A 20878-nucleotide genomic window follows, 5' to 3' on the forward strand; every position below is an offset into this window, starting at 1 on the left:
TTATCCTGAGCTGCTGGACGCTTCAACCAGTGGAAGGACTCAGCGTCAGAGTTTCTGCGATACGGGATTTTGTAAAATATAAACCTCTTTAGAAGTGGGACCAAGTGGCTGCATCCTTTGCAAGTATAAATTGACACAGCGTGAAGGTACTTAGTTCCAAGTATTTTCCTTTTATGTTTTGAAAAAATATGCTGTCAAAAAACCTATTCAAAAGTCAAAAAGTCAGCTGAAATGATGTATGGGAAGCTCTGAGCTCTGTGCTTTTGCAAATGGCAATGTGCTAGGACCCACTGAAGTGAGTGGGGCTCGCTTGCATGATTAAGGACTGCTTTCAACAAATACGGTTTGCTTTGTCAGAGCTGCACTATCTTTTTTTGCTCATGAGCATGCTTTCCACAGCGGTCAGTTAAGGGTTGCTGGAGCAGTTTTCCAAGTATCCACAGGGGTGACTAGCCCCTGTTAAATCCAAACCTTCTGTTCTGAAACCCCTTTAACTTTGACATCATCTCCCTTTTAAAGGGGAAAAAAAAAAGTTGGAGATGAATTACATAGTGAAACAATTTGAAATGTACTGAGACAAGCTCTGCACTCAGCACCTGTAATTATAAACAGCATTTTGATCCTGAATAGGGGGTTTCAAAAGAAGGCTGCGTTCACAGCTGCTCATTAATTATGTTACTGAGTGTCAGCCCTTTTAATAAAGGAAAAAAGTGCACGTTGCATTCTTCTAGCTGAAATGCAAATACAATAGAGATAATGCCACTTCTCAAGGAGGGTTTAATATGAGAGTGACGCTTGTGCCTACTAATTAAAAGTTAATCTAAGTTGAAATGAGTTCCCTGATCTAGGTTTGTGTTAGTTTGCCATAGCTACTTGTGACTGAGGTCTCAGGGCAGGGCGCACAAAAAGCCTTGCTATATGTTTGTCTTTACCCAGTTAACATTTATACTGAGTAGTGTTGTTAACGTGCTGTTTCTGTCATGCTACTGTCATTCGTACGAGGGACTGAGAGGCCACCAAAGACTCAGTATTTCTATTTTATTCATAAGAATAAAAAACCCTCCCCATTTAGAATGTTTATGAATTCTAAGTTCCATCCGCTTTCACATATGTCTCTAGTGTGGCTGTAGAAATAGATTGAGTGCTAATCAACCCTTGCAGTGGAGACAGTGCCTCTTTTGTCACGTTGCTGCACAAAATGTTACTCAGATTTTTAATCCGCTTGACCTCAGTTGCATCTAGATGATGTATCGCAGACCAAAAAAGCAGTTAAAAGAACCTTTTAACACTGTTGAGTCAAATAGCTCATTTCAGGAAATACTGGAATAAAGAGTGTTTGTGCAGCCTTTGTGGCTGCCTTCTGCATGCGTATTATAAAGTAGTCTTTAATTATGTGATCACATTATTGCTTGTTTCCACAGAGCTCCTGCCTCATTAAGTGCACGATATGGATGTTGCTCCAGTTGGAAACAGCTACGCAGTGTTTTCATCCTGTCTCCTGTATTTTCAGTGCGTGTCTCCATTCTTTTTTGTTGTCTGCAAACTATGTAAGGTTGCGTTCTGAAAATCCTGATGTTTCCATACCAGTCACTCTTGCATTATCTGGCTTCTTTGCATTTAGGAATTTGTATTTCAGAACTTCAGAGAGATTTCACTTATGCGTCAGGGGTGGAACAAATCTGTAAAGCCTGAGTCTCTCTCTTTGTGGACAACCAGTGATAGCTGCTTGCAGTGGTTGTCTGCAGCAATCAGTGGCCCTGTGAGCTGTTTGGGCATGGTGATAAAAGCAGGGCACCACTTCCACACTCACTGAGCCTCCCTGAGCCTTCGGTGATGGAGCAGCTGGAATCTCCTTTTTATTATTGATGTGGGGATAGCTAGGGCTACTGGGCTCTGTGGAATGGAACACGTCGGTTTCTGTCAAGAGTGCTCCCAGGGTCTGAGAAGCCCCCAAAGTTTCTGCACGTCTGTGCTTGCTCCAGATGAGGAATTTAAATGATATGGAAGAGAAAACAAGTTGCAGGCAATTGTTTTCTCACTGAAGGCTTCCAACTGTGTTATCTCTTACCGAATTAATGCCAACGAATTGGGAATTCACAAGAGCAGGGAGCAGAGTTAGACCAACACAGATTGCTCTTGAAACTCAAGACTTTTTTTTTTTGTTAGGTATTTTCGTGCACCGTTTTTACCCTTGCAGCTTGTTGAGTCACGTCTTTGAAAATATGTTTAAGCATTAAAAAGTGGTAAAGGGATAACAGGACCAATCAAAGAACCAAACAGAAGCTTTGAGGTTCTGTTGCTGCAGGAGCATCAGCAGCATGCAATGTACTTTCAGTGTGAAAATCCCTGAAACTGGAAGATTAAAGTTGAAAGGGTGTGCATGGCACATAGCCCCTGGGAAACTAGGCTCTTAAAGTCCATTAATGAAACTGAATGTGTATTTGCTCCTTTTTCCACAGCAGGGAAGATATCCCACCTATCTGTTATGTTATTCGCCTCTTCAGCTCTGACCATAGATCATTTTTCATGTGTAAGCAAGCTAAAATACTCTGGGATTTTAAGAACTCATTGAACTTATCATTTAAGTAGTAAGAGATGGTATCAAAAATACCACAGCACACGAGGAACAGTCTTCTTCCAATTACAGGTGAAGTGTACTTTGAAATTTCTGATGTTCTTTATAGAAACAAAAGATGCATTTGTTCTCTTCTCACACAGATGGCTGTCGGTGGGCTCAGCAGTAGGCTTCCCATGCAAACCTTGGTCCAAAATGTGAATTAGCCCAGTGTATTGGCAGGGACAAGTGCTTCAGAGTACATCTGCAGCTCCTGCCACTTGGCATCACAACATGCGAGCAGGCAAGCAACAACAAAAAAAAACCCCTTGGACTGTCTGTTTTCTGTAGTAGGCAGGTCAAGGAAAGGTAAATGTGTGAGGCAGGAATGAAGGTGCGATGCAGAGCTCGGTTGTGGAGGCAGGTTCCTCAAGATAGCCTTGTCCTGCTTGCTTTTTTTTAGAGCATCCAGTGAAGGTGGTATGCTGCTTCAGTAAGTACCTAATTTAGTTAGATTAGCCTAAATCTCCTTTGCAAGTCTTCCAGACATGTTCAACAACTGCTAGCTTTATACTCTGGAGGATTATCTCCTGTGTTAAGGCATGTCTGTGTCGCAGATCAGTGTTAACGGTACTGGGTTGACAGCTCTGACAGAAGAGTTCTGGAAGATGTCTGTGGAAGCTGAATATCCAGTTGCTCATTTTGCTTTTCTGTGAGATGTGACTTGTCTCAGCCCAAGAGTAAGCACAGCAGCGGATCGTGGGTTGCTCCCCAGCTGCTTCTGTGTGAAGTCTGGTACCTGGGCTCGGCCTGCTGGGCTTCAGCTAAGATGCTGCCGGAAGAAGCTGTGTGCTGAAACCTGTTTCTCTTTGCTGACTCTGCTAAGGCAGCTCTCTGCAACAGAGAAGCAATAACATCTGGAGTCAAAACAGCAAATTTTCCAGGGGTTTCCTGTCCCACCCGTTCACAGGGCGGTGAGCACAGCTGCAGCCTTGCAGGATTGCTGTCAGAGTGCTGGCTTGTCCTCTCCTGTTCTTCTAAGCAATGCAGCCTTTATGTCATTGAATTTCATGGCATTGATTTTTGATAGTTTTGGATCTAATGAAATGCTTCCAAACTCTTGCAGCTCGGTGCTTTCAACTGACCACCAGACCGGACATCTGAGAGCTCTTTCCAACCCCTGCAGAACACAGCATCTGTGCTACCCTTACTTTTTCCCAGAATATGTTTTTTTGCAAAACAAAACCAGCTAGATCAGTTTGTCTTTATTATTATTTTATATATATATATATATATATATATATATATATATATATATATATATATATATTAATAGAGCTGGACTGATTTTTGATTATCATCATCTTCTTCTGGGTGGTTGATAACTTTGTTTGAAGCACCTGTGTTAGAGTGATACGTCTCTAGTTCTCTAGGTTCCTGTGTTCCTCTTTCCTTTTCAGGTGGCCCTCTGCTTATCTTATGGCAGCACTTCAGAGCTCTGTCTTCCATGAGCTTGCAGTTTCAGTGGTTTCCTTCATTAGTTTTTGTTTTTAAATAATTGTGGACTATTTCATTCTGGTCCATCTGACTTAACAACAGGAGGATCTTCTTAATATTCCTTCAATAGCACATTCTCCTTTTTTGTTTCAGCATTCCTGTACCCCACAGAGTAGTTTACCTTCATATTTTTTAATACCTGTTCAGCACTTGACTGGCCTTTGTTGGGTGCTGCTGACTTGTGCAGAGTTACTTGAAATCTGTCTTTCAGTATTTCAAATCAGCTATGCTTGTCACTTCTTTCTGTTGGTGCAGTTGGTGCTGTCATTTCACGGTCAGCAGTGCCCAATCTCTTGGGCCTTCAGATTTGCAGAGTGTATCATTTAGCCAGAACCACCTGCACCTTTTAGTATGAAATGTGCCCGCGGTGTTAGAAGTTATGTTGATGCATCCAACTGGGATATCTTAGTTAAATAGGCTCTCTTCATAGCATAGGCCCCTTTCTCTTATGTAGGCTGAAACATAGCAAATACCAGACAACTTGATTTGTTTGGGGTGGGTTACTTGAAAGTTGCCAATGAAAGACTTCAGTAGCCAGATATGTAAGTGTGACTCCTTGTGGGCACACTTGACATAAAAATTGACGCTATTAGCAAATGTCACTGTAGTTACAGGAAGGGGGTAGATAAATTACTCAATGTAGATGTGTTCTTTAACAACAACTCCTGATTTTTCTTAGCCAACAAGCATTCAGAGGACAAAATGCCAACACGTAGCAGTGCTTACCATTTTTTTTTCTCTGAGTCAAGCAGCTGGCATAGTACTTTATTTATTATCAGTCTTCTCTTAAATGCATCCTGGGTGTTCACTACTGTCTGTATGAGTCAGGGCTGTGATTCTGAAAATTTGGAAATTCTCAAAACAAAATTTACAGAGAGTAAGTGAAACAGAAGAGTAAATACATGTCTGGTCTGTGTTTTACAGCCCTACTGCCTTGCTAGCAACAAGTCTGTATCTCCATTATCATGACCCAAGGTACTAGGATGAGTCTAGAGTCTCTGAAACTTTGACTAGTCCTTAAAGATGCTGGAAGTTCTTGCTGGAAACGCCGGGCTTGTGTGCATCTCCTTTATGTGCTCATCAGAAATTTGACAGAATGGAGCCTGCTGGTACCAGCCCTACTTGCGTCTTGCTTTGGGTGTAGACTAGGAGCTCTTTGGAGATTAGAAGGTGCAGAGTGAAGTTTTGCTTAAGAGGTGAATGAATACGCTGTAAATCATTAAAGGGTTGTGCTTTGCTGGCCCTTATTAGCAGTGTCTGGACAAGTAGCATCTTTCTGAAGAATGCCAAATCTCTGGTGCATGGCACTGCCCCTGGGGGTGGGGCCTTAGGCAAATCTCATTTAGCAAGTCTAACCGGCTTAGAGCTGATTTCCTTCTCAGACATATGGAATTAACCAAAGATAATAGGGACCACGCCTGGCCAGCATATTGTAAGAACTGACTTTTCATTTTACGGTATTGCGAGGAAAGAAGAAAGAGCTGAGCTGTTTTCTTCCAGTTTTCTCTTGGCTTTGCTTTCAACTTTTGCTCAATGACAGCAGCATGCAATGCAACCTTGTGTGTTTTTGCTGTCATAGAATCGTAGAGTGGGCTGGGTTGAAAAAGACCGCAATGATCATCTAGTTTCAACCCCCCTGCTATGTGCAAAGTCTCCAACCACTAGACCTGCCCAGAGCCACATCCAGCCTGGCTTGAATGCCTTCAGGGACGGGGCATCCACACTTTCAGAATGTCATCTCATGCTGAAAAGGGATGAGATCCTTGCTTTCCGTTCACGATTCAGTCATTCCCTTGTGCTAACTTTGGCAAGGCACTGAATCTGCCTTCACTTTCTGTGCTTGGTTTCTAAGTTGGATGTAGTCAGTGGCAGGTTTCCCGTTGCTTTCAGTGATAATACCTGCGCTTATGGGTACACTGAGATGTGGCAAAGTTAACCAAAAGTACAAAGTGCCTTTATCCTTGCTAGCGTTTATCATCCCCCTGGCAAGCAGTGACTATTTGGAACAGCTTTGTTCAGCTGTGATATCTTAGCCATATTTTGGTAGAAGTTAGTTGTCTCCAGGTGAGATCTGTGTTGATTAGGAGTGATGGTACTGGAAAGTGGTCTTTTTTGTTGGGTTTTGATGTGAAGGTAGGAAGGAAATTCTGCCTGTTATTCCTCCCTGTTAGGCAATTTGACTCAATTCGTTAATAGCAACAATTTGCACTATATAAGTACTTCACTCCTGTCCAACCTTTCCCAGGATTTGCAAAGCAGTAATTAATTCTCACTTATGCTGCTGCAATATTATATTCATCTTAAGACATGGTGGTACCCAGAGCACAGAATAGCTCAAATCAAGCTCAAAGTCGTGCTATAAACAGCAGTAGTGCACTGGGGAGCTCTTTTTTGTGGCTGTTGGGCAGCACTTCTCCTTTGCAGCTTTGCTCAATTTACAGATCCCATCAGTCTTGTCTGCAGCTTGTGAAGCATCTCTTCTGCTATTATGCAGTACAACTGTGGGATTCCTGGGGGAAAAGAAAGGAAGCAGTTGGCAAAATGCATTCTATTATCTATGTTCTTTGTTTGCTGATTCAATTTACTTGTGTTTTTTTGGTGTTATCGTCTCATTTTTGTTATTTTTGGTGAATCGCTACCGGTAAAACTACATACGTGAAAGATATTCTGCTTGCAGCTTGTCTCCCTTTTGTAAAGAAAGAAGGGGTTCAGTTTAAGTGAACCTGATGCTAATAGAAGCCATCAGTGTAGCTCATGTTTCATTGAATTCTGTTTTTCGATGATGATCTACTTCACATGAAAGTAAGCACTCTGAGCAGTCCGGCCTCTGTAGTGTGATTCGATCTCGTACATATCATTAAGTAATTAATGTAAGTTAATTTGGTGTAATTCTGAATGTTAACAAAAGCAGAGAAGGAGGTTATTTTGTTACTCACAGGTCAAAATTCAGGAATTACGATTCATTTTGGAAAAAAAAAAAAAAAAATTCCCTCGCTGCAACTAACCAAGAGGTTTTGCTTTGTTTCAGATTGTGGAAACGTGAGCTGAACTATCGCGAGACTTACAACGTGATAACTACACCAAAAGTGAGTTTTCTGTTTTTGTTGGTCTTGTATCGGTTGTTCAAGATCACTGGCAATGCTACACGTCTGACTGTACCCCGATAGACTGCCTGCTGAATCTCTGAGCCTTGTTCAAGCATCAGTTTGACAGGATTCCTCTTACCCCTGCGTGTGTGTGCTTTGTGTTTTGAGGGTAATTTGATCAAAGATATTGAGTATACTTCCTGGGCTGTGTAGTGGAGGACTTGGTGGTGCAGAGGTGAAAAATAAAACTCATTGAAGTGTTGTCAAATTCTTTTTGTGCAGGTGTTGGTTTTCCATAGGAAATGTCTGAGTTGCAGTGCGAGCTGAGCTATCCAAATGCAAGTGCTACTGAGTACAAGCACTGTGAGCTGAATCTTATGTTGCATATTCCTCTTTTTGCATTTCAAATTTAGGGTTTGTTGTTGCCAACAATATTCTCTGCAACGTGGACTGATTACCTGGCCGTCAGTCTGCACACACTCACCTTGTTTGAGAGATTGCTCCTCTGCTTTGTTGAAATGTTTGGTTGAGGTTGTTTAGAGAATACTCAAATCTGCAACGCAGCACAGATGTAAAATAAATAAATAAATAAATAAATAAAAAAGCTGATACATGAATTTGTCACTGCGCTCTGGCATTATCTATTTAGAGAAAGGTTTGTGTAATGGACGCAGACAGCTTTTGGTTATTTGAAGGCACAGATGAAAAGCAACACAGTGTTGGTAAATACCATTCTCACTTTATTTAGTTGTTCTTCCTCAGCCAAAAAATACTCAGCTACTTGCAGTTTTCAAGCACCAGGTTTATTTGGTGATAATATGCAGCCAGGATTAAGTTATAGTTCTGTGTATTTTCTTCTCTTTTTCCACCAGCTGATTCTTGCTCTGTCTAGAGTAGGCAATGGAGTCAAAACTGGGACATGTGTTGCCTGCATCTTTGTACTGGGGGTGGTTTCATCTGGCTGTAAAGTTTCTGCTCTTACTGCAGCCCCTTCCCCCGCTCTGGAATACAGACAGACTGCAGTACAGAAAATAAAGTTTGTGTTTTCAGAAAGCTGAAAAGAATTGCTGCAGTCAGGTAAGCAAGACTTGGTGGTTGTGGAAGGCAGTGAGAGAAGCAGGTGGGGTGTGAAAATGTATCAGTGAGCCTTCAGTTGTCAACAGACATGAAAAGAAGCTGCTGGGTCCTGCTACTGGTGTTTGTTATTCCTTGTCCATCCTGAAAAGTTCTAGCTTTGAGCCCAGTGACTGGGAGATACTTCTTTTTAGATGCTTCTTGTCAGCCTCTGCATGTCAAGGCTTTTTGGGGATTATATGTGATTCATCACACAGAAAGTTAAGTAGTCAACAAGAGCTGGGTCACTGAAAGCTGTAATGAAGCTAACTCCAGCAAACTGGTGGGGAGAGAATGCTGACAGTCTGAGCTTAAAGTGTATCCAAAGCTGTGTGATTGGTGCTCTTTGCAAGGGGCAACAATGAACTTGAAGAGACTTCATTTTGCCTTTGGATTCACTAGTGAGAGTCTGAGCTTCAAAAGACGTGATTGCAGGTATTGAATGTGCTATCTGCTTTTACCAAAAGGTCTTTGCAAACAGTGAGGCATGTAACCAGAAAAGTCAATGCAGGCTGGTGAGTTTTTGGCTGAAAGGGTGAGGTGAACTCCTATCTGCTCCTGGGTATTAGTGATAATTCAGTTTTGCCAGTAATAAACAGCAGAATGTCGGTAACTTCAGCTGTTTTTGAGCTGCTCACAGGTCACAGTGAGAGAAGTTAGTGTTCTTGCATAAATGGAGAGGAAAAAAACCAAACCTTATCCTAATTAATCAGTAGCCTGAATCCCATTCGAGTTAGCTGATGAGACAGCACTGGCTGCAGGAGCAGCTCCAGACCAAGGCTGGGTAAACATTTAAGATTCTTTCTTTTTTTCCCCTTGTTCTCTCTGATAGTATTTCCTTCTTCTGCATAAATCCGAGCCACCTTCAGATTGTTACTTTTTCACAGCACCCTGTGTTCAGTTCTCTTTAGTCTTGATAGCCTTCCTTATAGCCCTCACTTAACCTTCTAGACAGCTCACATAATGACACTGAAAAAATCTTCATCCTTTCTCGCATTGCTTTCTGGACTGCCCCAAAGCACTTTCTATCACCTTGCTCATCACTAGCAATTTCAGGTCTTGCACAAAGGAATGAAAGCAAGACAGTTTCTCTCAAGCCTGTCTGTGCAAGCTCAGGTACATGTTGAACCTAAATATTACCTAATTTCTCATACTTGCATGACAGTGAAACCCACATACTTGAAACAAAATCTGAAATGCTGATGCAGCAGTGTTGTTTTACTGTGAATCTGAAAAATAAAATCAAAACATGCAACAAAAATCTATTTTTAAATCTTAACCAAATATTTCACAGGAGGAATATGTAAAAAATAATTTCCATATTGGTACTAATTCATGGCTAATTTACAAGTGGTATGGAAAAAAAGATACTTTCAAAAGCCCAAGGAACCATATTATCTAACTGAATGTTAGATAGATGTTCCTTTGTGTGTGGCTACTGCTTGCAAGGCAGTCTTCAGCCTGTGGATCAGCACCTCAGGAGGCCTGTGAAGGTCATGTGTGGTTGAGCCTATTCTGGAGATCCTCTGCCTTTCTACTGAATCTAGGAAAAGCTTTTTGCTTTTGCAGATCTCTGTTCTCTGTCAAATATGAGGTATGGAAAAATGGGTTGAACTTGTGTTTTAAACATCCTGTAAACAGAAGGGAGTGCTACTTGAAAGTTTACCTCTGTACTGTTAAGAGCTATGGCAGCTGTGATCATCACTTACACTATGAAGTCTTTCCTACTTCAGTCTTTAGAATTAGTGCTGTTTTTGGGTGGTTATTCCTTAAGTGTGGCTGGCTATACAGCAACAAGTAAATGATTGTAAAAAGGCACTTGATTTCTTGCAGTAATGTGTCATGACACCAGCATACTGGATCACTAGTTCCCAGTGTAAGGTAATGCACCTCAAATTATTTTACACAACTGTTACGTAGGCTCATCAATAGTAGTGTCTCCCACATTACAGCTGGGAGCAGAAGCTGAATGGCTTCAGCCACACTGCCAGCTCCTACTGCAGGGGTTCGCCTACAGAGCAGTGCTGTGTGTGCTGTATGGGAGTGAGGGCAGTGCAACAAGGATGTTATACTGAGGCTGGCTCCTTTCTCTGTTACGTTTCTTCTGTGATGATCTTCTTTGTGCTACATTAAAAAAAAAAAAAGCCTAAAATGCTAGACCCATTTCCCTTTTGAAGGTATTAAAATCATTGTATCCAGTATCCTTGGCTAGAAAGAAATTGTGTTCTGTCATGTGAGGCAGAAGCTATTTAAACTGAACCTTGGCTGCACACGTAGAAGTCACAAGGAACTTGAGCTTATGGAAAAAAAAAAATTCAGTAGGTTGGAAGCAGAACTTACCTTATTGTTCTTAGTGCTCCTCTTGTTGGCAGAGGCAGAATTTGTTCATCCAGGGAGCTCTTGTGCATCCCAGCAGCGTGCTGCCTTGCGCTTGCATTGGACAGTGTTGCAGACTGTGGGCTAACGAGTGCACTGAAGAGTTAGAAAAGCACATGTTCTGGGCTGCATCCAGCCATTCAGGAACGAAGCCATCGAGCTGCGACGTTAAGCAGCCCTGCCTCATAGGCTGAGCGTGTGCCTTACAGAGCTTGTGACACTCCCTGTGTTCATACCTGGGGAAGCGGGATGGGTCCCACGTGATGCCTTCCTCCTGAGAGCCAGTGGGTCGGATGTGGACTGGCGAAACCCATCTGCCCTAGGGAGGAAGTGAGGTGGGAAGTGTTGAAGGAGAGCGGTGCCTGTAATGTTTTCTCCTCTACTACTGTAGGGAACACTCATAGGAGTGGAGCCAGATGTGTTTGCCGTGTTGACTCTCATGGATTTCTGCTTGGCATGACTCTACTGAAGGCAGCACAGGTTTGTCAGTATTGCGCAGCAGAAGAGCTGGCTTGCTTTATTCTTGCAGGTGCAGCTGGGCCTTCAAATTACGCATCCAGAGCCCTGCTCACTTGCGTTGTTCAAAGCCTTAGATGGTATATATACAGAAATAGGTGTGCTTATTAAGGCCAGTGGTTTTTTTTTTTGTTGTTGTTGCCTCAGATTTCATAAAATATATTAAGATGCAGAGTTCTAAAAGTAAATAAAGCAGCAGTTTTCTGAGTGATAGCAAATGCTTCAGTTAATGTTCTGCCGAATACCAGATGTGAGACCCAGAGGCAGGGCCAGAAAAATATTTATTGAAGGACTATCTGAGGAAGTTGTTCTTTTGAGGCCTGCAGCTCCTGAGCACCAGTTACTTAACTGAGGAAGTGTTTGTGGGCTGGTTTTAATGAGTAATTCCATTGCCAGCAGTGTCTTCAGGAAAAAAAAAAGCCAAGAAAAACCAGCAAATGGAAGGAACAGGTGGTACACAACTCTGCGTAAAAACAAAACAACACATATTGTAGAACTAGAACTTCTACTTAATGATAAGTCTTCAAACTTTGATGTATTTCATTTATGTGGAATAAATTACTTGAGCAGCCAGCAGGCTCTCAAAATACATTTTGTTTGTGGTAATTCAGTGAGGGCAAAAACTTCCCTTGTAACCTCTTTCATTCCATACCAGGAAGTTCAGAGATAGGAGGATAATTTAGGTTAGATACTCCTTCATAGGAATGAGTGGGAGTTGTGCTCTTGACTTCAATGGGAGTAGTAGCCAGGCCCTTTCTGTGTAGGTGTCACAGCAGTGACGTTAAATATGCTTTGAAATTGTAACTCAAAGTTTAAATTAAGCAAGTTGAGACTGTTCTGCGAGAGAAGGTATCTTTTATTTGATTTAACAGAAAAAAAATGGGCAAGATTGCAAGTGGGTGGTGAAGGCCAAGATATAGGTTTCTATTTCCAAAAGCTTTTCTTTCTTCCTACTTTTTTCCTTTTTGTCTTCCTTTATAGATGTTATATTTATCTACAGTGTTTACTTCAGTTACAGCTTTTGAGCTTAGTGGCTGTAATGTGCCTTTTATGACTTGAGTATGTTTTGTTATGTGTGGGGAGAGAGCATTTCAGTGTGTACAGCTTACAGATGGAAGCTTTTCTATTACTTACGGTCCCGGTTCATATCCTGTTCACAGATTTTTATCTCTGTTCCTTGTATCCTCATACCTTTCTGGAGCTATTGCCAGTCAAATGATGATACATCAAGAGTCTTGTTGCTCCCACACAGTTGGCTTTGGTGTTTGTTTTTTGTATTTGTGTTCTCCACTGATACCAGCAACAGCAGAACCAGGGTCAAAACAATATCTGATAGGACACCGTGAAGGTCTCACAGCAGCTCTGCTGAGAGGAATGTCAAATTTTCCCTGCAGTTCTTAGTTGGAAGAATGAGTCATTTTTCTTCTTTGAGCTGTTAAGTGCTGCTGGCATAAACATGTCTTGTTATCTGGAGCTTTTACAGCATCTCTTTAAATGCTGCTGCTCACCTTGGAAGTTTGGGGAATTCGCATATTAATGGCAGCCACATGCCACATTCTTGGGTTTTGGATTTGAAAGGTGGATTGTAGAATTCAATTCATTTGTCTGAGCTTCAGTTCTCCTGTCTGAACTATGTACAAGGCTAGGAATTAATTTTGCAACTTTCATATGAAGCCTCACTAGTTTGACTTTTAACTAATTTGTTTTTTTGCTGTTATCGTCTGTTTATTTTACTCCATGAAGAATTAAACACTCAGCAGGCTTGAGGATGTGGATACCATGTATCTTCTGTTACCTCTTCTCAGGATACTGTTGTGTAGCAGAAATAACTGCTTGTCCAGCCATTGGGCTTGTAATTCCTAGCGTGTTTAGGACTGACGTCTCAAATTCTCACGAAATGAAGTCAGCCCCATACTTCTAGAGAATGCGTGCTGATTCAGTGTGGGGAGTACAAGCCTGGGTGTTGACAGACCTGGATGTGATTTTTCTGTCCACATTTGCCCGTCTAATCCGGTCAAGCCACTGCCAAATAAAATCCAAAAGTAAAGCCTGAGAATCTTTCTCCTGCTGCAAACATATAAGTAGCTTTTTAGAGACCCGTGTCACTGCACTGTTGAGCGGGGTCCTTTTATGCTTTGCTGATTTTCTGTATCTTGGATGAGGTTACAGTCCAATGTAGTGCTTTGGTTTGCTGAACGCAGTGTAAGTCACACTTGGATGCAGTGATGGAGTAATGGTTGCTTTGAGCTGGGGCTTCCAAATCAGTCTTCTGAACAAGAATCAAGGGGAATTATGTGGTTGAAAACGTGAAAACCCCAGTCTTCAAACTGTTTAGTGTAAATTTTTAAGCTAGGGAAGACAGAATGCATCACAGTGTTGCATTTGAAATCTAGAATTTCAAAAGCTGTATTTTTTCAATCTTAAGGTACCTACTGAATAAACAGAGACCTTCCTGCAGGAAAGGCTCTGTGGAGCTGGGGAGCCAGCTGGGGGACAAGGCTTTGGTTACATGTGTGTACTGGTGCAAGGCTGCTGGACCTGAAACTGGTTTGAAAAAACACTGGTCAGGAAAGAGAGCCTGCCCAAAGTTGCTTCCTGTGGAGGTAGGATGGGAGGTGAATGGGAAGGTGCAGTGGCTGAGTGATTCCTAAACCAAACGTACACGGAGTCACAAGTGAATCTGAACTGGTGACACAGGGGTTCTTGTGGAGGGAGCGTGTGTTTCCCTGCACTGTACAGCCTGTACCTGGCTTCCTGTGCCCAGGTGACGTGGCTTAGGAGCCAAGAGAATGCCATGTTATGCTTCTGGGAAGATGCTCAGCTCCAGAGCCTTTGTGGTGATGTGTTCCTGGAGTGTAGAGGGAACTTTATGATCCACTGTGGGGAGGTACATCTCAAGACACCTAGGGTTATCTACAGACAGACAAGTCTGCGGCCCAGCTGGGATCAGACTGATCTCATGAGCCCTGTGCGGTGCTGTTGCCTCTTCCATCAAAGTACCTGTTTCCACTATACATCTTAATTACCAGCTTATCTTGATCTAGCAACTACAAAAAAGCTTCAAAGCACAAATAGTAACAAGAACGCATGTGAGGACTTGTTTTTATTTTGAATTAGAACAGGAGTGTATGCATCTGAGCCCAGTTATAATGTGCTCAGAAGGAGAAAATGTGGACCACAGCCCATCCAGTTGGAAACCATTGCTTTGGATGAAAAGCTGCTGCATTTCTCGAACAAATATAAAGTCATATGTCAGCTGTGTGATCGGGTCTAGAAAGCCTGGACTTGTGAATACTGGCAGAATCTGACAATTGTATTTCTGTTTTAAACATTGCATATTTTCCTAATAAGCAAGTAGTGAAACTGAAGTTTGTTGTGCTTAACTCAGGATGCAATTGCATGCATTGTGTTCGTGCTGGGAAGCTTGAAGCATTGGGAACGCAGGCTTCTTTATCTTTTTAATTGCTGTAGTTCCACTAGTTTCCATAGCCATGCACCCACGTGCATTTATAATGGCCAGCAAACAGCCTTTTGAGACTCAGAAACACACATGAAGGTACTAAGCAACATCTGTAACGTAGCAACAGGAAAGCCTTGATGCCATTCTTATTACTGTTGGCTGCGGCTCTTGGTGCTAAGAGAGAGGGATTGTGTGGTGGAGGGCTTGCTTTCTTTTGGGCAGGTTCTGGTAAGGCTCATCACGTTGCCTGGGATTGTAATGCTACCAAATGTAACACAACAGCAAGCTGTGTTTGTGGCACAAGGACCCAGCCTCAGGTTTGGTTCAGAAGGAGTGAAGAAGACACAGCATTATGTTTCCATGCCTTATTTTTGCTTTCCATGGATTCTTGTTTACTCTTGTGAAGCTTTGCCTTCTTGGAGCCATTACAAGCTTTACCAGCAGGTTCCAGGCCTTCACGTTTTCACCTTCCAGTTCCTGCGAAGCACTGTTGCGGGCTGTGTGGGCAGTGGAAGCCTCTTTGTGTTAAGCTGCAGGCCCTTGGCAGCTCCTTCAGCTTTGCTGTGCTGTTTGGGAATGGAAAAGAAGTGCCTTCTGTGCACAGCACAGAACGAGGTACTCGGGCTGAGAGAACAGTGGGGCTACAAAGCAGCGTTTGTGTGTTCCTTGGTGTCAGCTTCTCTACTGATATTCAGCAACACGGAGGCCTGAGATCAGCGCCGCACCTGCTGCTGGGGCTGCCTTTTGCCTGCTGCCAGGTGCCTCGGTCTTATGCAAATGAACCATTTAAGAAAATGAATTACTTGGATGGAGCCATTCTGTAAAGAATAGCAGCAGATCCTGTAGAAGCCAGACGTGTTTCAGAAAGATGTCCCGTATTTACTCCAAGCGTAGCAATTAGGTGTTCCCTGGCTATCTCCTGTGTTTTTCACATTGTTTGCCTATTATTTCTTCAAGGGCAGAGCGGGAGGTAGCATTAATGTAGTAAGACTGCCTGTAATTACACAGCCGAGGGAAGCAGGAAAAAAGCCTTCTGGGTGTTTCCTTCATCTTGGGATTTATTAGGTGTCTCCTGTGCTGACAGAACAAGATGTGGAATTGCTTTCAGTGTTCATTTGTCACTGTGTGTGCGACAGAAGGAGCAAGTCTCACAAAGATACTGTAATGCAGGGACTTGGTTTGTTTGGTTCTGCCCATTATGGGCTAATTCCTGCCATTTCATTTTTTTAAATGGTTTTCAGGTCTTTGAGTAGACATTCTTTTTTTTTGTTGTTGTTTGTTTTGTTTCACAAATGCAGTAGAGAGCATGTTTCTCTTAGAGATTTCAAAGCAAAATAGGAGCTGAGTTTGGAGCGTTTGTTCTCTTTTTACAATACTGATAATCATCAGCAGCAATAAAATAACTTCAGTCCTGGCTTCAAGGGCCAGAGAGCCATGGAGCAGTCCCACAGCCCCTGCTGCTGCTGGTGAGACTGCTGAGTCCTAACTCTTCTCTATGAGGTGGCTGCTATGGAAGCAGTGGGTTTGGATTGGGGGAGGCCTCACATCCAGCTCACCAAGGCAGGATGCTTCACATTTGGAGGAGCAGCGTGTGGAGAGCTGCCTGGTTGGAGATCTGTGTGTGATCATGATGGATGTGCCATTTGGATGCCACGGTTGTCTGGGCAATCTCTGTGCTAGAGGGGTTTGTCTGGGGTACAGACAAACCTCTCCAGTTTTTTAGGATTGAAATCAGGGCCAGGATTTGCTTTTTCCTTCCTGCTGAATTTACTACCCTTCCTGTGTGATTCCTTTAAGCTGTGAGGAGGGTGGAAGCCTTGGCTGACACAGGGGGAGCTGCTGCCTCCTGTGTTAAAGATGAATTATGAAGATGCAAACTCTTCTTTTGGAAGCACTATTTGACAGATCACAGACGCTGGCCACTGACGTAATCGTAGCAGACTTTTCTCAGCTGCAGTTTCCTTGGGCATATCCAAATGTGAACGTCATGCTGTCTTGTGCTTTCATGTGACCTTACAGCGGGTGACCTTATTGGAGTGCTCCTCTGCTGCTGTGCCACCTAAATAAGCCTTTTCTCATGGACAGATGCTTATGGGCTGTCCTGAGAAGGGTCCTGCTCTGTATGATATTGCCACAAGCTCCTTTGTCCAGCTGGTGTCAGGTGACAAAGGATGCCATTAAAAAAAAACATGTGGTGTCCTAAAGCTGCTTCTGTGAGCGTAAACTTAATTTTTGCTGTAGTTGTAGCTTACTTTAGGAGCACCTTTGGAACAAGGGAATGCTTTGTAGAACCCCCTACTGGAGGGAGACGTGGCTCAGCCCTGCATAGCAGAACTCCTGCGGTAAGGCGATGGGGTGCTCGAGGTGTCTGTGTCTAGTAGTGCAGGGTACACACTGTCCTTCCTTGATCTGCCTTGATTAGAAAGCAGGAGCACTTGTGAATTAACATCCCGTCCCACAATGACTGCAAGTTAGGTCGGTGCTGGTTCAGCAGTGGTATGTGTGGAGTTCGAAGCCAGGAGGGAGAAAGTCCAAGTTTTGCACTTGCAGGTGCAAAACGTAATAAGAAACTCTCAGGAGACTTTAGCCCACAATGTTTTTTATATAGTAGCTTTCACTGAATCGGTAGATCTTGAGAGACTGTCACCTACCTGAGGAGTCTGAGAAGAGACCCCTCTGAGCAGAATGAAAGCCTCTGTTGTGCTAAAGAGAATGCCTGGGACCTGGTCAGGTCAGATTGCTCCTGGCTCATTGTCCGGGCAGATGGAGCAAAATATTTTAAGTATGAAATAAACCTGTGTTCCTGAGAAGCATGCTGTAAAATGTCAGTGCTTACAACCTTTCTATAAAGGTATCTTCAGCTCTGGTGGGTTTCCTCTGCAAAATACACTACCTAGTTTTGTAGGTTTGCATGACCTGTGTGTGTTCTGGGTTCCAGAAGATGCTGAGGACCCTTCTTACCACCAGTGACCAGAGGTGGGTGTGTCAGCGTGCCCTTTGGAGGTGGATGCTACAGCTATCTATGCTACAGCACGTGGCCCCGTTGCACAGCGCAGGCTGGGTGTTGTGGGGGGCTCTGTCTCTCCCCGTGGCCCTGTCACAGTGTCTTGCTTTGCTCTCACATAACGTGCTTGTGCTGGGACGTGCTTGTAGGCTGCAGGGCTGTTTGAGTACTGATTGCGAACAGAACAGGAACGATTGCTTGGATTATTAGAGAGGAAACTGTGGAAAATGTGACCTTTCCTCTGCTGCTCAGGGTAGAGTGAAGACTTCATAGCTTTCTGGTTTTTGAGCAACTTGGTAAATAGCAGGGATGTGCTTAGGTGTAAAGGCAGGTTGCAGTGGCATCCAAAGGTTTCCTGGGTGCCAAAGAGAAGGGGTGAAAAAGACATGAGTGGTAAGCATTCCAAAAAGTCATGCAGAGATGAGGAAATAATTTATTCAAGAAGGAATAACAGTGTCCAGGAAAAGCATGCCAAATCAAGCAGTACAGTTTTGCCTGAGCACAGAGCATGGGCTGTGACTGTTGACCATTGTGAGATTAGATGGGGCTAGTGGGAGCTGCAGGGGGTGCAGCAGCTAGGAAATAAAGCTGACCATAATGTCAGTGCTCAGAGTCAGGTAAATGAGCCGTGCTGGAGGACAGGGCTCTGTCATCCCGGAGGTGGTGTGTGCTGCTGCAGACCTTGACAAGGAGAATCGTGCTGACAGTGACTGGCTGTTCTTTATGTATTGGCTTGAATTCATGAGGAGTTTGCTGTGATAAACTTAGTAAAGCAAAGCCTGCGTGTAGAGAACTGGAGAAAAACAAAACAAAACCAAACCATTCAGTGCTCTGTCATGACCTTCATTTTAATAATTGTCATGCTTTACTGACCCTGTAGTGTCTCCATGTATGATACAGGAGTAAAGACAGCTTGCCCTAGGAATGGGGAGGAGTTGAGCAACCACAACCCTCACAAGCATCTGGGAGCTGCCAAGCTGCGTTCTGATGGGCAGGGTGCAAAACTGTTGGATAGAGGCACTCCATTCAGCTGCAGCTTTTGTGACAGCGTGTCTTCCTGTGCGTGGGGAGCAGTGCAGAGCCAGGCGCTAAATGCTGCGGGAAAAGAGGTCGAGCTGGAATTTTCCATTGTCTCTTAATAAAGGCAAGTTTCAGACCACCTTCTCTGTTTGCTAACTGCTGACAGATAAAGCTTTCAGTCATCAAACGTAATTATGTCATGATTTTTTCTCCTGTGCTTTGAGTATCAACTTCACGATAAGTATTGAGGGAAAATACAGTTCTGCATATTACAAGAAACATCTTTAAGGTATTTTTCTTTTAAAATACAAATGTAAAAAGGAGTAATTGTTAGAAAAATACAGGAGCAGTTGCTGTATGATTGCATTATGAAATGGATGTAACAGGCTCTAAGGCTTAACTTCAGTTGTAATTTTCTACCATGACTTACTTCCAGGAGTGAGCAGCAGGAGGGGACAGCAATGCAGCAATGCAGCATCTAGCATTCCAGTAGGTCACGTGTCAACTTACCTAGACTTCCTAGGCCAGATGTTTTGTGTGTTGCATATTGAAATTCCCTAGTTTCATATAACATCGTCCCCAGGCCAGTCCTTTCTTAGGAGCTTAAGACTGGCCTTTGTGTCAATGGCTGCAGCCCACTTAACTTCTGTCCTTTGTCATTAAGGCTGGCTGCTGGTCCTTAGCAGCTCTGCTGGCTACGGTGCCAGGCCTGCAGTGCCTCCACGGGGGTGCATGGGGAGGAAGGTGCAAGTTAGCATGCACGGTGTGCTGCTTAAAATGTACTGAAAATAGGTGCGTTATTGGTGGAAGAATTCACTTGGTGACCATGGCAGACTTTGGATGCTGTGATGTGGGGCAGAGAGCAATGTGATCTGTGCACATGCCAGTCCTGCAGCCATCAGAGAAGAATGATACTGGGGCAGGCTGTGCTTAAACCCACCTCTGATATTGACTTGCTGAGTGACCTCAAGCAATATAAAAATGAGGCTGATGGTTCTTGCGCTGTAGAGCTGGGGCGTTCTGCTGGTACGAGTGCATTAGCAGTGCTGAAGGTAGGACAACTGGTTGCATAAACAAAAAGAAATTGTCAGGCTATAACTCAGTACTTTTTTAAAGGAATCTGCACTTTGCTGTCTGCAGAGTGCTGAGGTATAAGTAGTGAAAGCTGCTTGAAGTCTGGGCCAGATATTAGAGCCTGATTGTGGTTAGGACTGCACATCACAAAAACTGTCTATTTGAGAGGGGATTTAGCTGTTCATTCATAGGTTAGACTCCATCATGCAAAAGCTGCTCTGTTTGTGCAAATATTTGCTTCTTCTGTGACAAAAGCGCTGTACTGGCAGGTTAGGGAATGCAGCATTTGTGTATTAAAAGGCACTGGGTAAGCTCTGCCTGTAGCTGTAGATCTGGTTCAGTAGTATACTATTAAGCTCAATTAGAGTAGCAGAGTAAAATAGTTGTAATGGTTCTGCAGTGGAATGGCATGCTAAGACCTGAGCAAACAGAATGTTGTTGCCATGATTAACACTCCTGGAGCAGTTGGCCTACACATGTGTATTTGTTTCTGTGTTGCTGACTTTATTTTGATGCTTTTTGTTGGCTGAAACTTTTTCTTTTAAAATTTAGTAACTGAAACTTGTTAATGCGCAGGACAAAGCATTGTCTGGAATCTGTTCTACTTCGCTGGGGAGAACTGAAAAGAAACAGCTGCTGTATTCCCTTTCAGGCTAGGTAGTCCCACAGTAATACATTTCCATGTGTGTGTACAACCATCCTGTCTCTGCATGATCCATGTAGTACATGGGAAAAAATTTCCCATCTAGTAACTGATGAGGGCAATTTCCTGTAAGCCAGCTCTTCTTGTGGTCTCTGGTTTCCAGCCAGTTCTATTTTTACCACCTTTTTTTTTTTTTCTTTCTTTGTTAAAGAATGTTTCTGTTTGGTTTTCTGTTACTAAAATGTGTTTTACACCCTGACCAGGGTAATGTTTTGAAAGGAGCCCGTACAGGCAGTGAAGGTGACGTGTATCTCACTTGGTCAGAGCTTTTGAGCCGCCTCCTAAAGTTGGCATCAGTCTGCAGGGCCTGAAGGAACGGGAGCCACGACTGCAGTGCTTCTGGCTGCCGAGCTGAAGCCAGGACCGTATAACATTGCAGACAGGGTGCACAGGAGGCATCCAGCGGCGTAAAGCC

General features: G+C 43.3%; 1 protein-coding gene across 11 annotated transcripts in view; it reads left to right on the top strand.

The window, feature by feature from the left end:
* The window catches only part of MAP2 (microtubule associated protein 2), a 191981-nt gene that overhangs the window by 31596 nt on the left and 139507 nt on the right, over positions 1-20878 (top strand). For all 11 annotated transcript variants that reach the window (XM_085228136.1, XM_085228139.1, XM_085228129.1 and 8 more), the window contains exon 2: positions 7140-7197. The gene's annotated coding sequence lies outside the window, so the exon portion shown is untranslated. The remainder of the gene's footprint in view (positions 1-7139; positions 7198-20878) is intronic.

This window comes from Meleagris gallopavo, chromosome 7, assembly GCF_905368555.1.
Source record: "Meleagris gallopavo chromosome 7, MGAL_WU_HG_1.1, whole genome shotgun sequence".
Lineage (NCBI taxonomy): Eukaryota > Metazoa > Chordata > Aves > Galliformes > Phasianidae > Meleagris > Meleagris gallopavo.